At 38.2% G+C, this 18,600-nt stretch overlaps 1 long non-coding RNA gene across 3 annotated transcripts in view; it reads right to left on the reverse strand.

Moving 5' to 3' along the window:
• LOC104909654 (uncharacterized) overlaps positions 1 to 13,459 on the reverse strand; it is a 135,245-nt gene extending 121,786 nt beyond the window's left edge. For all 3 annotated transcript variants that reach the window (XR_014882044.1, XR_792500.3, XR_014882043.1), the window contains exon 1: positions 13,329 to 13,459. This is a non-coding gene — a long non-coding RNA (uncharacterized LOC104909654). The remainder of the gene's footprint in view (positions 1 to 13,328) is intronic.
• Between the last annotated feature and the right edge of the window lie 5,141 nt (positions 13,460 to 18,600).

Raw genomic sequence — 18,600 nt, forward strand, 5'->3', positions numbered from 1 at the left:
AGGGAATAGGTGATGGCAAGAGATTGTTTTTGTTTGGGATGTCACTATCAGATCTATGATCAGAGACCCAGCTGTGCAATGATAAGGCACAGAAAGCAGGCACATTATTCTTTCATTATTATAAGGCCCAAAGGGAGAAATTTAATCACGAGAAGGATTTCTATGATCTGCAGATGGACACCATACATCTGAATACACTCTCTGTTCAGACAAACCAGAGCAAATGCACAGGCTTTCACAATTTAACTTAAAGACAGAATGTTTTGGACAGTTTGAAGCAGAGGGAGAGAGAAAGAAAGAGCAGTGACAGAGACAATGGGCACAAACTGAATTACAGAAAATTTAATCATAAAAAATCCCTTTTTCTTATAGTGAGAACTGGGATAGAGCTATTTTTTCTTCCTAGTAGCAGGTATGGTGCTGCATTTTGCATTTAGGATGAGAATAATATTGATATTACAGGGATGTTTTAGTTGTTGCTGGCCAGTGCTTACAATAAGTCAGGGACCTTTCTGCTCGTCATGTTGCCCTGTCAGTAAGAAGGCTGAGGGTGCAAAAAAGCCAAGAAGAGACACAAGCAGGACAGTCAACTCAAAGTGTCCAAAGGGATATTCTATGCCATATGGCATCAAACTCAGCAATAAAACCAGGGAGAGTTGCCCTGGGTGGCTGCTGCTGCTTGATGACTGGCTGAGCATCAGGAGGGGTGGTGAGAAACTGCATTGTCCATCACTGGTTTTGATTATTCTTTCTGTTCACTGTTGTTTTTTTTTTTTTTTTTTTTCTTCTTTTTTTCTTTCTCCTTTCCTATTAAATCTTCATATCTTAACTCATGAGTGCTTGCACTTTTGTTTTCAATTTTCTTTCTCTTACCGCTGTGAGGGGAAAGGCCATGTGGTGTTTAGCAGCCTGTCAGGTTAAACCACAACAGAGGATGAACAAGCATTGGTGCAGGTCATCCAGAAGGTTTCTGGAGTCACCATCTCTGGAGTGTCTGATTTAGCAACCTGCCTCTTTGAAAATTTTTGCTTTTGTAATTTTTTCCCCAGGAATTTAGACACCGTGAACACTGTAAATGTGACCAGAGCTATTCCATTTTGGTAAAAATGCTCTAAATTATGTAAAAAGTAAGGTCCTGGCACTGACACTAATCCAAATGGATAATTGCAGCATAAATTAATGTTCAAGCGTTCAAGAGTAATAAGGATTTCTTCCTGTACAGTTTAAAGTTGGCTTCTTACCTGGTCCTTGTACAGATACATTTACAGGTGCATACATGCAGAATATTCAGCTTTGTCATTTTTAAATAAGACATCTCTCATTCTCTCTCTCTCTCCCTCTACATCTAGAACCCCTAAGTTATTTTAGTTCATGGAGAAGATTTAAACATTGCTGTTTCAGGTCTGCTGGAGCAGTAGTCATTCAGAGCTTTCTATACCCAAATCTGTAACACTCTCATTCATTCAAATTTCTTGAAGGGCAGGAAATGATTTATTAGAATAAGACAGCTCCTCAGCAATAAAGAGGATGATATCAGGATAAAACAAGAAACCATATTCATCTACTACAGACAAAACAAAAAGCAGCCAATTGCAAAATAATTACTTGGATCATGGTAAGACATTTTTCTCCTGTAGCATTCAATGTACAGTGCCTTTATTTCCAGTTAAAAGGCAGCTAAACAGGAGGGCATATGAAGGCAAAACGGAGAATGTCATAGAAGGCATGAAAGACTGGGAAGAGAATACAGGGCTCAAATCAATGGCTAATGCTGCCTTTTTCAAGTAGGCTGTCAATTGAGCATCCCTACCATCAACAGTAGAACACCTCTCAGACACAATGTTAGGTAAGGGATGTGCCTTGCAAAGAGCATCTTCTCAGCCTGGGTCAGGCTGCTCTCTACTGAGAGTCCATTTGGGCTGTGGAATTTCAGCATAAAGCTAGTGATACTGCTTAACAGTTTCTCTCAGTTAAGGATGAGAACAGGACTTTCTCATCTGCGTGCAAAGAGTTCATTGCATGTGATAAGCATTAGCTTTGGCATGCAAATCAGCCTAAGAATGATGAGAATTTTTATATGTAAACATGCAGACACAGTAGCATACGCATGCAATATTTTTTTTTTTTAAATGCGATACTGGGAAAGATTTGTCACTATAACACTTTTGTATGTGTTTGTATCTTACAGCATTAATAATAAAAATAGTAGCATTTATTTGTACAGACAACATGCTTAATACAGCATAAGAAAATGTCCCTGTCTTAGAGAACACAGAAAAACAAGACATAGAAGCTCAGTACTGGAAGGGTTTATTTTCCCTTTTTCCTCTCATCTCACTATAGCTCAACTATTTTTAAAGTCTCTTGCCCTAGGCCTTATCAAAAGAACAGGATTGAAGAACAGTTTTCATAGGCAAAATCTGAAGTTCCAGCATCTAAACAGAACTAGATATATTTCACTAAAAATTGCCCCAGCTTCATTTATCAAGGACTTGCTTTCACACACAGAAGCTGGACAAGCACATCACACATTCTTCTCACTTCAAAAATCCCCAGTGTCACAGCTAGGCAGCCAGATAAACCCTTGATCTACTCCTACAGGCAGCTATCTCTTAGAGCCATCTTGCTGTTAACAACGACCTTCTCTTAGACTAGGAAAAAATGAAGAACCCTCTGCAATTTGTTTCCTGCTCCCTAAGGCTGTTTTTCTTCCATTAATGTTTCTGTGTCCTACCTGCAATTAAATCACCCTGCCCTCTAAAGCTACCTACTAGGGGTGAAATTACTATCAGCGGAGCAGCCTTTGTAATCTGAAAAGGGCTAGATATTTAACGTATCTTTATCCAAATCTGTCATGCTCCTCTGGCATTGAGGAGGTCAGGGGTGTACAAGGAGCTGGAAGGGATTACAGCCAAGATGGCTGACCTGGCCTGACCAAGGAATATGCCATACCATATGACATCGTGCTCAGCAATAACACTGGGGTAAAGAAGGAGAAGAGAGAATATTTAGAGTGATTGCATTTGTCATCCAAAGTAATCATTACACACAGTGAACCCTGTTTTCTGGAAGCAACTGAATGTCTATTTGCTTGTCGATAGGAAGAAGTGAATGAATTCTTTGTTTTGCTTTGCTTGAGCGCGTGGCTTTTGCTTTATCTAGCCTTTAAGTCAACCCACTAGTTCTCACACTTTTACCTTCCCAGCTCTCACCCCCATTCCACCTGGAGAGAGTGAGCAAGCAGCTGTGTGGTGCTGAGCTGACTGACAGGCTGAGCCATAACAACCAAAGACTCTCCACGGCTCACTGTGGGACTTTTTCTGAGCTACACTGGATTACAGGCATTGAGCCTCCTAAAAATGTCAGCATGCCATTGCATTCTGCAAATTCTTATAAACTCCACCTAACTAAATAAGCCCTCCTCATGCAAATACCTAAAAGACGTGCTTGTGGTGGTGTGTCTTACAATTACAGTTCTCTGAGAAGATAAGTGAGATCAGGGTGATACAACTGGCTCTCGCAGAGGGTCAGAAGTGGACAAGGAAAAGTAAGGGAGTCAAACAAGATCACAAAGGAAATCTTCTGCCAAGCAAAATACAGAGTCAAGTCACCAGGATAACATTACTGTTATCTGCAGATTGATCGAGTAATTGATATTATCCAATTAAATTTGTCATACATTTACAGATGGAATTCCAAAGTATACTAGAGTTTTCAATAGAAGAACACATTTTCTATACATATAAGTTCAGTGAATTTTAAAACTACATGGCAACTTGCAGATAGTGAATTTAAAAGAAAAGCTAATAAATATATCCCACATTTTTATTTTGCTAGCTTAAAAGCAAGTTTGAGTAGTTCTGTTGATAATCACATAGTGGGACTGATGCTGCTGCCAAATGAATTTGACAGCAATGCTTTTATGATGTAGAAGGCAGAGAGGAGCCAGATTTTTGGTTTAGTTTCTGTGTAAATAGATTCCTAATGACCTCAGACAGAAAGAATGAAATAGGAAAAAAAGGTATATTCAAATGTAAGAAGCAGTGGTAAGCCAAAGCCTTCCCAAAACCTTTAAAACTGGGAGCACAAAAGTTCCTTTCCCAACTGCAGTTGGTGATCTGACAGAGCAACAAAGCCCTGTTTTGTTACTTTTGATTTTCAGCGTGTAAGTCAACAACCAGCTGTGGCCTTAAAAAGGAGGAGGGGCTAGGAAGACTTAGGAAGAGTTTTGAAAGGAAACCTATGTGCGTGAGTGTAAAGGAACAGGGACTGAGGTAGAATGAGATGAGAATGATCCCAAAGAGAAGAGCTGACATGCAGAGGGACAGCAAAAGAAGAGAACTGAGGACAAATTCAGCAGATGTGAGGGGAGATCAAAAGGGTTGAATTAACCAAGACCAGCATAGCCTGATGCACTACTACACTGCTTTACACTGAAAAGGACATCAGACAAACAGAGATTTTATAATCAGATTTGGAAAGAAACAAAAAAGTGTTAAGAACAGAAGTAGAATAAAGCTTCAGGAGCTGTAAATCAGGTTTTGTCCTGAATTAGTAACTTTGTTAGCAAAGACATAGGGCCTTAGGTTGCCTCAAACTGGATAAGCAACCAAGTATTTGTTGCCACATAGATAACTGTGCGCTGACATTCTTGCTGTCTGAAATAACGCATAGTTCTCCAGTCACATGCATGTAAAAGTTGTGTATGCAAACTAAATTGAACTATCAAATACTTTATACAATTGTGACTTGCCATTTCTCTGTACACATTAGATTTCCTTTTTTTCTCCCCCCTCTCTTTGAAGTACTGTAGAAAAATCATTTTGTGATTTCCGTTTCAAAGTTCACCTCGTTAAAAGGCTGCATTGATCCTCCCCAGAGAGAGAAAGAGCAGACTGAACAAGAGCACACAGAAAAGAGAAAATTCAATACAAATCCAGCCCTCGACACTGCTTGGAGACATGCAAACTGTCATACTGACATTTCTGACATGCTTGTGAAGACATTTAACTTTTTCTTCTTTCAGAAGTTGTCATCACAGCAAAAATACTTTTTTTGCTTTTATTAAACTCTCCAGGTCTCATTCTTGCACTGAGGTCAATAACAGCTCAGCATACAGCTGCAAAAAGAAGGATGGGACTGTTCCTCTCCTGTGGCTCCGGAGCAGCAGATACAGAGCCATTAATGGCCTCCATTCGTTTCATCTCAGAGGCTGAGAGGTGGCAAAGTGCTCCCTCTTGGGAATTTATGTTTGCCTGAGAGCCCTCAAATAACCACTAATAAAAACCCAAATTCTGCATAGATTTCCAAAGTTTGAAGGAGGAAAAAAAAAGCCTTAATTGCTAGCTCTGCAAAACTGATAGGGGTCTTCAATTCTCATTGATTTTGCAGAATTTAGCTTAAATTTTGTAACTCAGAATGTTTCCTGGAGTCACACAACATATTTAAGTAGGAGTTGTGAAGAGAGCTAATATTAAAAAGGATTTAAATCTGTCAAGTTTGTGAGAAAGAAATCTTTAACTGCTCTGCAAACGCTGGCAAGCAGATCAGATGAGTGTGCATTAGTGGAGAAACTGATCCTGATAGCACTGGAATAATCTTGACGTCATATTCTGCTTAAACAGGTCAGCATTGAAATAAAATGATATACAGCAATTAGAATCCCAAACTCCCTCCCTCCCTGTGGGAAACATCTGTCAAAGTTTGGCTTTAGCTTGCATCAGTTGGAGTTTTCCCCTCTTTTCTGCAGCTACAAAGTGCCAACTTTTCTTCCTGGACAGTTGCTTTCAATTAGGCACAGGATGTTTGTGCATTTCTTTGAGCAAGATCTTGATGCTAAGAGAACTGGGTTGCTGCACAAGCAGTCCTTGTCTCAGCTTCCCACTAGTCACCCTGCGGTTCAGCTGGAAGATAAGGCAGAGCTTTTCCAATCACCAGCAGAGACTTGAACTTCAGAGATGCTCTCTTGTATTGCTTTTCTTTCTCTTTCACCCAGAAATAAAGTGTACACTTGGCAAATATGGATTACTGACCTGAGTCAGGTGACAGCAGTTTTAATTAACCCTTGTTATATTGACTATGTTAGATGATCAGGGAGAGAAAATTCAGTTCATTCTCACTCATATCTTTTGTGTCACACCTTTACAACACTAGCAAACAGGATTTGTGCTGAAGAGCAAGTCCTGTGCCAAGCAGAAAAATTCCCTGCCAAGACTTGCAGTGATCTGCATCTCTTCTAAGAAGAATCTCTCACTATTTGTGAATGCAATTGTAAAGCTACATTTTGATTTCACGTCAAAGAGTTTGGGATGACAGGGATTAGAAAGCAAGTGAAACTGCAGCCCCATAATTCACATGTTAAAAATCAACAATGATTATTCTTTTACTGTGCCTTATGGTTGCTATTTTAGAGGATCTTGCATGAAACAAGACTCTGACTCTTAATCCATTCACGAAGGAAGAGCTGTTTATAGTCTGACATATAGATGCTAGATTTCACAGTTCACTCTGACACAGTTTCCCCTATGCATCTATGGTCAAATCACTTAGCTTCTGAATGTCTCAGATCAGTCAAAGATAAATAATGTTCTGCTTTTTTTTTTTTTTTTTTTTTTTTTTTTTTACAGTACTGCAGTGGCAAAGATGCAAGACTAAATGCACTAACACTCCCTTCATCCTTTGGGTTTTTCTTCAGTTTGTGACTAACATATACATAAAGATTCACAGTTTTTAAAAATACAGAACAAGGAAGAGTCATTTCTGCTGCTTGTGCAATGACTGAAGGAAAATACCGGACTCCAGAGTTGTCAGTCCTGCACGCCCTCCATGTATCTTTTCAGACTTTCCCTCTAGATTCTGATGTCCATCTCAGCATGGTACATCATATTTCAGTCTGTGATTTCACAGACCCAAAAATGCATAGAAAGAATATAAATTGAGCTTTCTGCCCAGTCTCTTGCTAGGACTACTGTATCTGTGCAGTCTTTATAAGAGCAATAATGAAGACCCCAAAATTGTAGGCTATTTAAGGGCTGCCTGTTCTGCTCTTCACATGGGCACTGCTGAAACCCACCTCTGTCAGAACCTCTATGCTTCTTGATCCCCAGGCTTCCAAAAATCCCAGAAAAACAGTCATAAGCCTCACATTTTACCCAAAGCAAAGAAAAGAAAGACAGGAATTAGCTGGGAGCACCTCATAGCTCTTCTCCTGAAGGCATGTTTGGCTCTATTATTGCTCTTATTTAGTTAATCCTTATTTTTCCTGAAGTAAGGTCCAGTAATGCCTATCTAGAAGAGAAGCCTATTTCATGAGTCCCTTCCATCTTCAGAAGGGAAAAATAATTTAATAGATTTATTTTCACTGAATTTCTTGATTTAATTTCAAGATAGTACTGTGTGAAATGCTCTGATCAGCTATCCTCAACCTCAGGAAGCTTTAATATATCATAACTCATATCTATACTTTTGCAGAAATCAAATAATCTTGCTTTCTCCTACAGACATAGCTTCAGAGGATAACAAATAATCGTAATGATATACATTCCTCTTTCTCTACAAAGAAACAAAACAGGAAACAACAACTTTTCTTTTTAGTAATCAGATAATGAGTTACTGTTTCATTATGAGCTCATTTGAGACCAGTTTGAATGGGAGAATCTGGCATTGAAAAATTTCCTGAAGTAAATCACATTTCAATTCCACTCTCCTGCTTCCTACTTTCCCATGATGCACAAACAGTTAAATATTACAAGTTTTGACTTACTCTGCCTCAATAAGATAAAACGTTGTCAGATTATAAGGCTGAGGACCCAATTCCATGATGAGCCTCCTCTGTTCCACTTCAAAATACAAAATTGATATACTTGAAGAATAATTTCTAATACAAAAAGGAATTAAAAAACAAAAACATCAAATTTTCTCTGCACAGGATTAATTTTCAAACAAATCTAAAAATTATGTTTTTGAGTAGGCTATCAGAAGTTATAAATAAGACCCAGGAGAAGGCTGGTGCCCTCCCTTTTACCAGCAAAAGTCTGCAACAATTGTCAAATCATTAAAATTCCCATATGTAACACAGCTCCACGTGTCTGCTGGTATTTTAAGTGTTTCTTGGACACTGGAATTCCTGAAATCTTTCTAACTGATATAACAGCTTAAAACTCTGTGGCGGAGAATAAACCTGAAGAGCAACATGTTTATCCACTAATCCTATTTATATCTCTTCTAGGCATATGAGTAATCCAGATGAATCAGTGATATTATGACTATTTTTAAAGTTCAGTGTGTATTAAACTACTCACTGAATCAGGATCTCTACGAAAACAGATTAGATGAAAACAGAACTGCTATAGTTCTCTTAGTTAAAGAAAAAGAACAGAAAAAAAATAATAATAATCAGAAAACAGGAATTCAAAGGAGAAATCAGCCAGGAAATCTGTTTCAGTTGCTGCAGCCTTCAGGTAGAACTCAGTAACACAACAGAGATAATGCACTAACCTTCCTGGAAAGATAGCTAGCAATAATGTTAAGGTAAAAATACTCTAAACACATCTCTGAAATAATGAACTTTCATTTCCTTCTCTGGAGTGAAATGGAGAAATTGATTATTAATAATTAAAAACATTTGTTTGGCATTTTAAAAGTTATTGTATTTAATTAACTAAAGAAAAATATTACTTTGATTTTATTTTCATAGAAGGTGTATTCCTGAATCTGGGTTTCTGTTGCAATTCAACACATGGTAAAAGTTCAAGATACAGAATAGAATAAGACCTCTTATGATACATTCATCAGCTACTTCATCATAAAGTAGTTTTAAAGAGAAACATAATAAACTGTTCTCTGTGAACATATTGGATGAAACAATACAATGTAAATATATTATATGAATAGCATATGCAATGAATTTATTATATATACCTATATGACTTTTATAATGATAATCAATTTACTTTTCTAATAAAGTCAAGTCCTTAGTTGTCTTTATATTCACAATGTGTCTCTGCCATGGTAGACAGGTATTACTAACTTTTAAAGAAATGATTATGTCTTTTAGTCATAGACCAGACATTTCTTTGTTACTTCCATGCACATCTCCTCTTGCCATCACCTATCTTATAATCCATCTCCAGCACCAGTCTCTTCAGTTTGGCTTGCAGGATGCTATTGGACAGTATATAGAAAGCCATGCTCAATGACATGACCTTCAAACTGTATGAACTTCTTTCCCTTCATCCACAACATCAGTCATTTAAACAGAGAAGGCAATCAGGTTCACTGGGCACAATTTGCCCCTGGGAAAACTATGCTAACTTCTTCCAGTTACCTTCTTGTACTTCCAGTGCTCAGAGACAGCTTCCATCAGCATTACATCAGGCTCTATAATTTTTTTTTTCAGAGGCTGAAGGGAGGCTGACTGGCCCATAGCCCAGACTGATGTTACTAATTTTCTTCAAGATGAGAAGGACCTCATGTATGCTGTTTATAGATTTTCAGATTCACATACCAGTGAACCTATTTTTGTCTTCCACTAACACATAACATTTGATGTTATGTTTAAGATAGCAACTGTAATACCTCCTTCCTAATATCAGTACTCTTGTTATTGAAACAAACTAAACTTTTGGTTAAATTTCTCAAAGAGCACATGTAATTTCTTGTTGTATGTTTATTACAGGTTGGAGCTAAGTAGGAAAAAGAAGCAACTCAATATGGGTCAGTACTTTATAGAAAGTGATATTCTCCAAAAAACTTCAAATATTTGAAATGCTCCTTATGCAACAGCGCAGCTCACATACTTTATGCCTGGGATACTTTCACAGGCATGACATTCATCATTAGGTGCTGGGTTCACACACGCTCAAGTAGGAAATTCAATAAGGAAGTATGACATAGTTTGTAACAATGTAGTTTGGACATGAGCAGTTCTTTCTGATTATTAGCATGCAGGACTGTGGAACCTCCATCCCTCGACGGATTTTAACAGACATAGTTAGTCAAATGTCTCTCTGGAATAGTGGGTACATTCAAATCATAATATTGACCTTGAATTAAGGTTCAGAATTAGATAACCTATTGAACTCCCCCACCAACTGAATCTTGCCTTGTCATCAGGACTGATCCATGAGATTCAGCAAAAAAAAAAAAAAAAAAAGACAGACATCATATCTACAAAAATGACCCACTTCCACTTCAGTTAGCAAAATAGTGTCTTAACTTGGTGTTGATAAATCACGTGTTTCAGGTAAGATGTAAAACCCAGTTCCAAAATTCATAAAGTTGCAATTCCCTAAGAGAAGCGTTGTAATCTTTCAGAAGACTGAATTAACTCCTTCCCTTTCTAAGTTCCAGTTTCTGTCATTTGCAGTTCATTTGTCATATGCAGCTACATTTGACTATTCTGTTCTTCATCCTTTTCAGTCACAAACTGTTGGCTCTCTCAAGCAACTCCTGCCTTTCAGAAAGCCACAAGGTAGTTACTCAATTGACTTCATTTTTAGGGGATGAAGTGACTTGTGACTCTTGTACATTGCTGTTAGAGCTCTTCAGGATGTAAGGAGCTTTGTGAACAAGATAACATTATTCTGCAAACCAAGGCTTCTAAGGACCACGGTGCTAGCAGACAAAGGAATAACTGGCCTCCAAAATCTGATAAACTTTATGCCCATCATGCATTGAGACATGTACTGAAGATACAAATCAGGCATGCTCACACCACAGCAAGATAAATTAGCATGAAGTTTTCTAGACACTATAAAAGTTCATTTACGTCTTAGAGCAAGATGTCTTATTTATAGACTGAATTTCACTATAAAACAGTCAGTGAGTGTCAGTGGTATCAGAGGGGGGGTTTGTAACAGCAAAATGTACTCCTGAATCTCCTTGGGTTTTAATACTCATTGACTTGGACAGATAATCAATTGCTGCATCTCTAAAGGCCCATAGATATTGACTTTGGTCTCCAAAAGACTTTATAAAGAGTCATTTGGGGGATACTTTCCCTTCAAATTGAATTGTGGACCATTAAATCTCTTTAGTAAAATACTGGAACAAATACTAGATGTCAATGCTCCTTTTGCATTTTTAAATAGAACACAGATTCGTGTGGCCCAAGATGAGGTTCCTAGAAAAATCTTAGGTCTTTCTTTTTCTCTGGCAGATTCTTTTCGTCATTATAGATTTTATTTCCCCTACAGACAAACTGCATTAGCTGTACAATACTCACTGTGCTTCTCGCACTAGACTATAACATAGATACCTTGTCAGCACATGGCTGAAATCAGTTGTGCAGGTTCTGGAGAGAACTGAGAAGTTACCTCTTGGTTTCTTGACTAAACATTTGATGAAGAACCTTACGATTGAAGGAGATGGCACAAATATTATTTTAAAACTGGCCTTCTGTTGCACATTATCTATTCTGTATCTGTACGGAAGACTAGATCTTTCTTCTCTATGAAGAAAAATGAACGATACTAACAGAATCCTCCAGGTTAATGAATGGAGATGACTTAAGTTGTTTGGCAGTAACTGATAGAGTTACAATTCTTGCCATTTTGTTAGATCACTCCTAAACTATCCAAGTTGGATACTATCTCAGTGGCAAACTAGCACTGCATCCAGGTGTGGAATCCTCAGAACAAAAGACAGATTTGTTGGATTGCATCCAGAGAAGAACCACAAAAATGATTAAAGGGATGGAACACCTCACCTATGAGGACAGGCTGAGAGAGATGAAGTTGTTCAGCCAGGAGAAAAGAAGGCTCTGGGGAGACCTGAGAGCAGCTTTTCACTACCTAAAGGGGCACCACAAGAAAGAAAGAAGAGGATACACTCTTTAGCAGTGTCTGTTGTGACAGCACAAAGGGGAATAGTTTCAAACTAAAAGAGGAAATTTATATTGAATATAAGTGTACAATCAATGAATATACAGATGGTATAGTATATCCAGGAGTTTGGCTGATATAATTATTATACTGGAGTAAGAAAAAAAAGGACACTCATCCTATCCTGGGCTCATGTAATAGACTCCGGTGGAGCAGATCTCCAGAAGAGATCCTTCCCCACTGACAGTTGGCTCTTAAATGGGTCTAGGAGAGGTGCAGCCAGGCTCCACACCTTCACCTGTGCTCCCACGGCTGACTCATTGTTTGCCTCAGGCAATCAATCAGAGGTTCAGGCCATGATTCAGCAGCCCCATACAATAAGGAACAAGTTGTTTTTTGTATGGTTGTTTTTGTTTGTTTGTTTGTTTTTCTCCTTCAATAAGGGTGGTGAAGCACTGGAACAGGTTGCACAGAGAGGTGGCAGATGCCCTACCCCCTCAAGACATTTGAGTTCAAACTGGACAGGGCTCTGAGCAATGTCATATAGCTGTAGGTGTCCCTGTTCATCGCAGGGGAGTTGAACCAGATGACTTCTAAGAGTTCCTGCCAACACACATGATTCTATGACTCAGTGATACCAGGTAGCAGACACATACGCACATACAAATGCACACACAAACTCCTTATTAAAAAGGATAGTAGTAAGCGTTTACAAAGAAAAACATAGTAATGCATCAATATAGTCTAAAGTAAACTTTTCATGTCTCATTAACAGTTCTAAGGGAAACATTCCAGTTCATTATAACATATACAACATATGAATCATATATAAATATTTAAGCTTAAGTATGGTCTTAGTCCACCCACAAACTCACTCCACCCTTCAGCCGCCTCTGTGCTAAAGTCCTGGAGTGAGCCAGTATTCGTGAAGCTCAGCACACAGGCCCCTGCATCATGAGGCAGGCAGGGCTGAGAAGTCCAAGCATAGATCAGTGTCACACTGTCAAACAAATCACAGCATAACCATCCAGCTCATCATCCTCTTTAGTCCTCCTGGCTTCTTTGAGCCCAGTTATAAAGTACAAAAATGCTTCCTTATTATCAGATACATAACTCATTTCTCATTCTGAAGTTATACTGGCTTCGAGCAGAGAGGCTAATAGGAAGGAAAGCCCCTCTTTTGCAGAGCAGGGAGTCTTGTCTGTACCATTGGGAGACTAAAAAAAAAAAAAAAAAAAAAAAAAAGACAGAGGTGGACAGACAGATAGGAAGGTAGGAATACAGACAAACAGAAAGACTGTCTGGCCTGAATTGGTATCCATCAGCCTAAGCGCTTAAAACTCACTTTAGAATATAGTTCTATAGATATCAATCCAAATATATTTCTAAGGCAAATCATAGCAATCAGAAAGATCAGTGTGATAGAATGATGATACAGGAAGCATAATGACAAAGGGACAAAAGTGATAGAAAGAGCATCACAAAGGAAAAAGGAAAAGTACTCACCCATCTCTGAAGATCTAGGCTCACAGGAAAACACCACAATAGAGAGATCTTGAGAAAAAGAGCCTTTGAGAGTGGTAGTCAGCCCTTAAATGAGGTCTAAGACAGGTGCAGCCAGGCTCCACCCCTTCTGGTCACACAGCTGAATGCCTTCACCTGTGCTGCCAGGGCTGACCAGGTTCTTTCCCCAGGTGCTCAATTAGTGGTTCAGGCCATGACTCATGAGTGACAATACACTGATAAACAAAATTTGCCCTGACTTCACTACTGAGTGTGAAGAAAAATGAAAATAAAACATGCCAGAAAAGAGTCCTCTGTCCCTTGGTTTCCTGCGAGGAAGGACTGTCTCCTCATTCACGTCACCTGTCCCACACTGAACCTCCTCTACCAAGCTGATTTCACTGTCACAGCTACAAAAAGTGACATGTTCCTAGAGGGATCCATGGAATACCATGCACCAGACTCAATATCTTTATGAGCTGCATGAACTCCAAAAGGAGAAAGCCTCTTTTGGAAAACCGGCAGAGTATAGAGCCCCTTTCAATCCATGAATAAGATTTGTAATGCTACGGTAATGATAGACAATGAAAATGAAAAGTTTAAATATTACACTAGCTCCAAAAAATACATCTAAGGAGATATGCACTGAATAATATATGTATCCCTGTCAACAAGAAATATAGCAAGTGTTTAAACATATCATCACTCTTATTACAATGCTATTTGTCTCTCTGGTGTTTTTAATCTAATGGTATGGAATTTTCTTTTATTTGCGCCTCTGTAACCCTACTTCACAGGTATTTCTAATCTTGGGTGTTATGCTGTTTTTGATTAGCTGTTCTGCACACTGATTTCCCAGTGTGTCCAGGGCGATTTATGATCTCAGTGCCTGAAATATCTTGTTGCTCCTGTCTTGTTTTGTGCCCCTCTCATCTCTGTGTGCTCTCTTTATTCATTCTTTCCCTTCACAGCCCAGGGCACCTTTCCTTTTCCCCAGCTGCCCCATTAACTTTCTCACACCTAAGATTTGCTAAAAATTTCACCGTATGAATCTCTGCCTATTCAGATTTACAGTGGCTCCCATGAAGCTGTAGAACTGAAGCAATTCAAAGCACAACTAAGGGAAGGAGAGCATGCAGTTCAGTTCTCCTTGCTGCATCTGCAAGAAACAAAATGATTTGATGCCACACAGTGATGGGAAACGCAGGCTGGATGCAAGAAGCAGCAGCAGCCTGAAAAGTGTTTAAATGTACTTCTTTATTCAGGCAACATCAAAGGCTTTGTGCATCTTTCTACTTCCTTCCACAACCTCAGAACTGCTCACTTGTGTGCACTGTCTGTTCATTAACATCTAATCAAGGCATATATCTACTGCAGCTTTACATCAACACTGCATTCCCCCACACTAAAACTGCCTTGGGCTTTCTGTCTTCTCTTTGTATTTGTTTCTGGTGCACTAAGAGCAAAAGAAGCTGTTTCATGCTGATTGGCAAACAGTGGGAAAACAAACTCTGGGTTTTGTGGAGGATGAAACAAAGCATAGAATATGCTTCTCAGCCAAAAACGATCTCTCCTTGGGGATGTGGCCCGCAGAGGCAGGGAGGGTTCTTTTAATTAAAGGAGTAATGTATAGAAAAGAGTATCATGTAGAGAGCACTGCCAGGATAGATTCTGCATAAAAGCAGGTTGTTGGGTTTTTTGTTTTTGTTTTTACCATGAGAAGAAATTACATGATGTCATTTTACCTCACTTATTCATCTTTCTATTTCTAACCCATTTCTACATATAAGAAGGATAACCCAGTGCCACAGATTAATAACCAAATGCAAAATCGTTTCCTATCCAGCATTCATACTATCCCTCAGAGCGCATTACTCATGGAGATTGCCAATAACATGTACAGAGATGTTTCAGTAAGCCACGGTAACTGGTAATCCCAGTTTCCTTCTTCTTTTTCTTCTTTAAGAGCTTATTCACAGTTGTTTCTAACAGGTCTGAGAAATTAAGATGAAGGAATGTACCGTATGTACCAAGATGAACCGTATGTACCCAACTAGTCTTGCCCTGCTCTTACTTCCTGCCTGTGGAGATGTTACTCCTCCTGGTTAGAAAATACAGAAGGATCCTGGATATTTTTCTATCATCCCTAAATACTCCATTGCTTAGACACAGGACTTCTTGTCCAATGAACGTAACATGCAAATTCAGAAGATGCTAAAATTCCAAACCAGGAGCAAGATGTATAAACCAAAGGACTTGATAATAAAGATGCATGCAGAGTTCAGCCATTGCTTTGTCACAAGTAAACACAGCTTCACCTCAATTTAAAAAAATATTCCACTCTAGCATTTCATCACAGAAATATCTACCATGTATACGGACTGCATTTAGTAAGGCAGCACTGCCTGCCAACTGCCAGCAAGAAACAACTGCCACATGGTCCAGCACTCTACTTCAGACAACATTACATTTATAGATAAAATTAACTAGATTGTGGCTGTTGTTGCTCATGTTCTATGAGTTAGTGATGCTCCCAGAAAGACTTGCTGCATAATTGCTTAATGTGGAGCTGTGGAGGTGAAGCAGAGAGAGACGTGACCACGTGCATCATTTTCTGAGAAAACCTCACGTATTTTGTTTGTATCTGCTTGAAAGAGAAAAACAGGCTTTGTCCCAGCTGTGAGAAATTGGAATATCTAGAACTGGAATATCTAGAAGTCAATAGTTTTGTTTTGCTTTTAATTGACAATTTAGTCATAATTATTTTTATTCTGCTCTCAGATTCCCTTTGAATTCCCTCTGATAAAAACATAAAATACCTGTTGTACACACATCTCAAAATTATTTGAATGACTTAAATATTGATGTGAAAACTAAGTGAAAAAGTTTAATGGAGATTTTTTCCTCTCTTCCTCCACATCTCGGACCAAAAATCTCAGATAAATAATTTATTCTTGGAAGTTTTACGTTATTTAAATGTATTAAGACGTCTCTTATAAAGTTGTTGAGACTTGAGTTAAAAACTGCCAGTGATAGAAAAACCATCATAACTAGAGGAAAATCGTCCCACTGATTAATTACACTCTGAATTTACTTTAGCTTCCAGCTCCGGAATCTCATGGGTCCAACTTTTTGACAGAAATACTTCCCACTATCACCTCCTAATTTTCTGTTTTGTGTGCTAAACATATTACATTTTCTCTCTTTCTTCACAGAAAAAAATATTTTCCTACTATTATTATAATCCTGTTTCATCATTCATCAGTCTTTTTGAAGAATGACTATTAGAATACAAAACAAATGTGTGCCATTAGTGCAAGAGGTTCGTAACTCAGAACATGAGTTATAGCTGTCAGTTAAGCAAACAGAATAGCAAACGGAATGTAAATCCACCTTCACACCATGGTAACTGCAAAAACAGCACTTCCTTATTCACCTATGATTTTTTCCTGGTACTTCTTCAAAAGTTGTACTGAGCCTAAATAATGTCAGATTGCGTATTTGTATTCAGTTGTTTCACTGCTTCTGCATGCTCCAGTTACTGATTTCACTGAGGAAACCAGTTCTGTGAGACTGGTCCACTTCCTGTGTGTCAGGTATAACTTTTGAAGGTGCCTGCAGAAAAATGTTTGTGTTGAAGTTCATGCTTATTTACTTCAGAACGTGATCCAGAGCAGCCTCTATACCCCACATGTCCTTTATGATTATCCCCCCTTCACTAATTCTGTACCATACCACGACAACTGTGGTATTTACAGATGTAGTTCTCCTGAATCAGATTGGGCCCTATCTGAACAGCAGTAGCATCCACTCAGAAATTGATGTGGGGAGGCTGTGACTTGGCCTTTTACTGCTGCTCTCACTCAGTCACTAACCTGCTTCTATGGGCTTTGTTGGACTTCTTTGGTGGCAATTTTTTCTCTTGAGAACACAGTGGCCTGAAAAATACCTAGGCTGCATTATATCACAGAGTGGCCTTCAATGGATGCCTCCGAGATCTCAAAAATGTCACTGCTTCACAAGGTCTATCTTCTGTTAATTATTAATAGTGGCATTAATTATACTGCTGCCCCTTTCCACCTCCCCATTTGCGGCCCATCGCTGCCTGTCCTTGATTTTGCCATGAGCGTTCGCTTTACTGTTGCCCAGGCAAACTTGCTGAACATTTAAATAAGTTATAAAATTATAATGCGAATTTTATACACTAGCATGTTCTTATCTTTCCAAGATTTATTTTAAAAAAATTAGATCTGCATCCAAGTCCTTGTCCCATCCTTTTGCTTTTTTAAAAAAAATATACAATTGCTGTTCTTCAATATCTCTTAACAGTGCTGTAGGAAAATTTTCATCATTCTTCTAATATGTGCGCATATAATTCTGCGTCTTTCGGGGCAGTATGTATTTATAGAAATATATTGAATACCACAGCTTTTTGTGCATCCTAACTGGATATTTTTCAGACTGGATCTTTACAGAGATAAAATTTCTTTTTTAGGAGAAATAAGTAAGTCGATTATACTTCAAAGTTTTCTGAAATTTTGAACAAGAGATTGGAACTCCACACACAGCAGAAAGGGTTCGTGAGCATGCTTATGAATTCTGAAATCTCATTTTACTCTTTTCTTATTCACCTATCTCCAGGTTTCCTGATGTTGTCATTTTCTTTCCAGGAATGAGAAGTGTTAGAGGAACAACATATGAATTCTATCAGAATTTTACTTAATACTGGCCAGGTATTGTATTTATTGGTAAATCATAATTCATGAGAAATCAGAAGCTGTTTGTAAAACTTATTACTTGGACAAGTCAGAAATATTTGATGAAAATTTTTCCCCAAATAAAAATAAACTTTTTTTATTGGCTGAAATAAAATCCTGATTTATTCTACTACATATTGTTTAGCAGGGAGCACAGAAGGGTAAGAAAATTTTTCTATATTCCTTTTTCTGAGTTTTTTTGAGAATTTGAGAAAAGGGAAGAGCACAAAATAAATATGAAAAAGTAGAATGTTTTCTCAGAGAAAAATATGTGGAGTATAATCTATGAATAAAATTTAACTTTTCTTTAAGAATTTTCCATGAACCATGTTTCTCTTCTTTTGATTGACTCTAGTTATGTCATCCAGAACAAGAGCAGAAACAATCACCATGTGACACAATAGGACAGAGTTTGAATGGCAAATCATTGGGATGAAACACTCAAATTAATATTAGCTACATGAGTGAAATGGGTTGGAACAAACTATTCATCAAACAATTTCAAATAATAAACTAAT

This window comes from Meleagris gallopavo, chromosome 2 (assembly GCF_905368555.1).
Source record: "Meleagris gallopavo chromosome 2, MGAL_WU_HG_1.1, whole genome shotgun sequence".
Taxonomy (NCBI): Eukaryota; Metazoa; Chordata; class Aves; order Galliformes; family Phasianidae; genus Meleagris; species Meleagris gallopavo.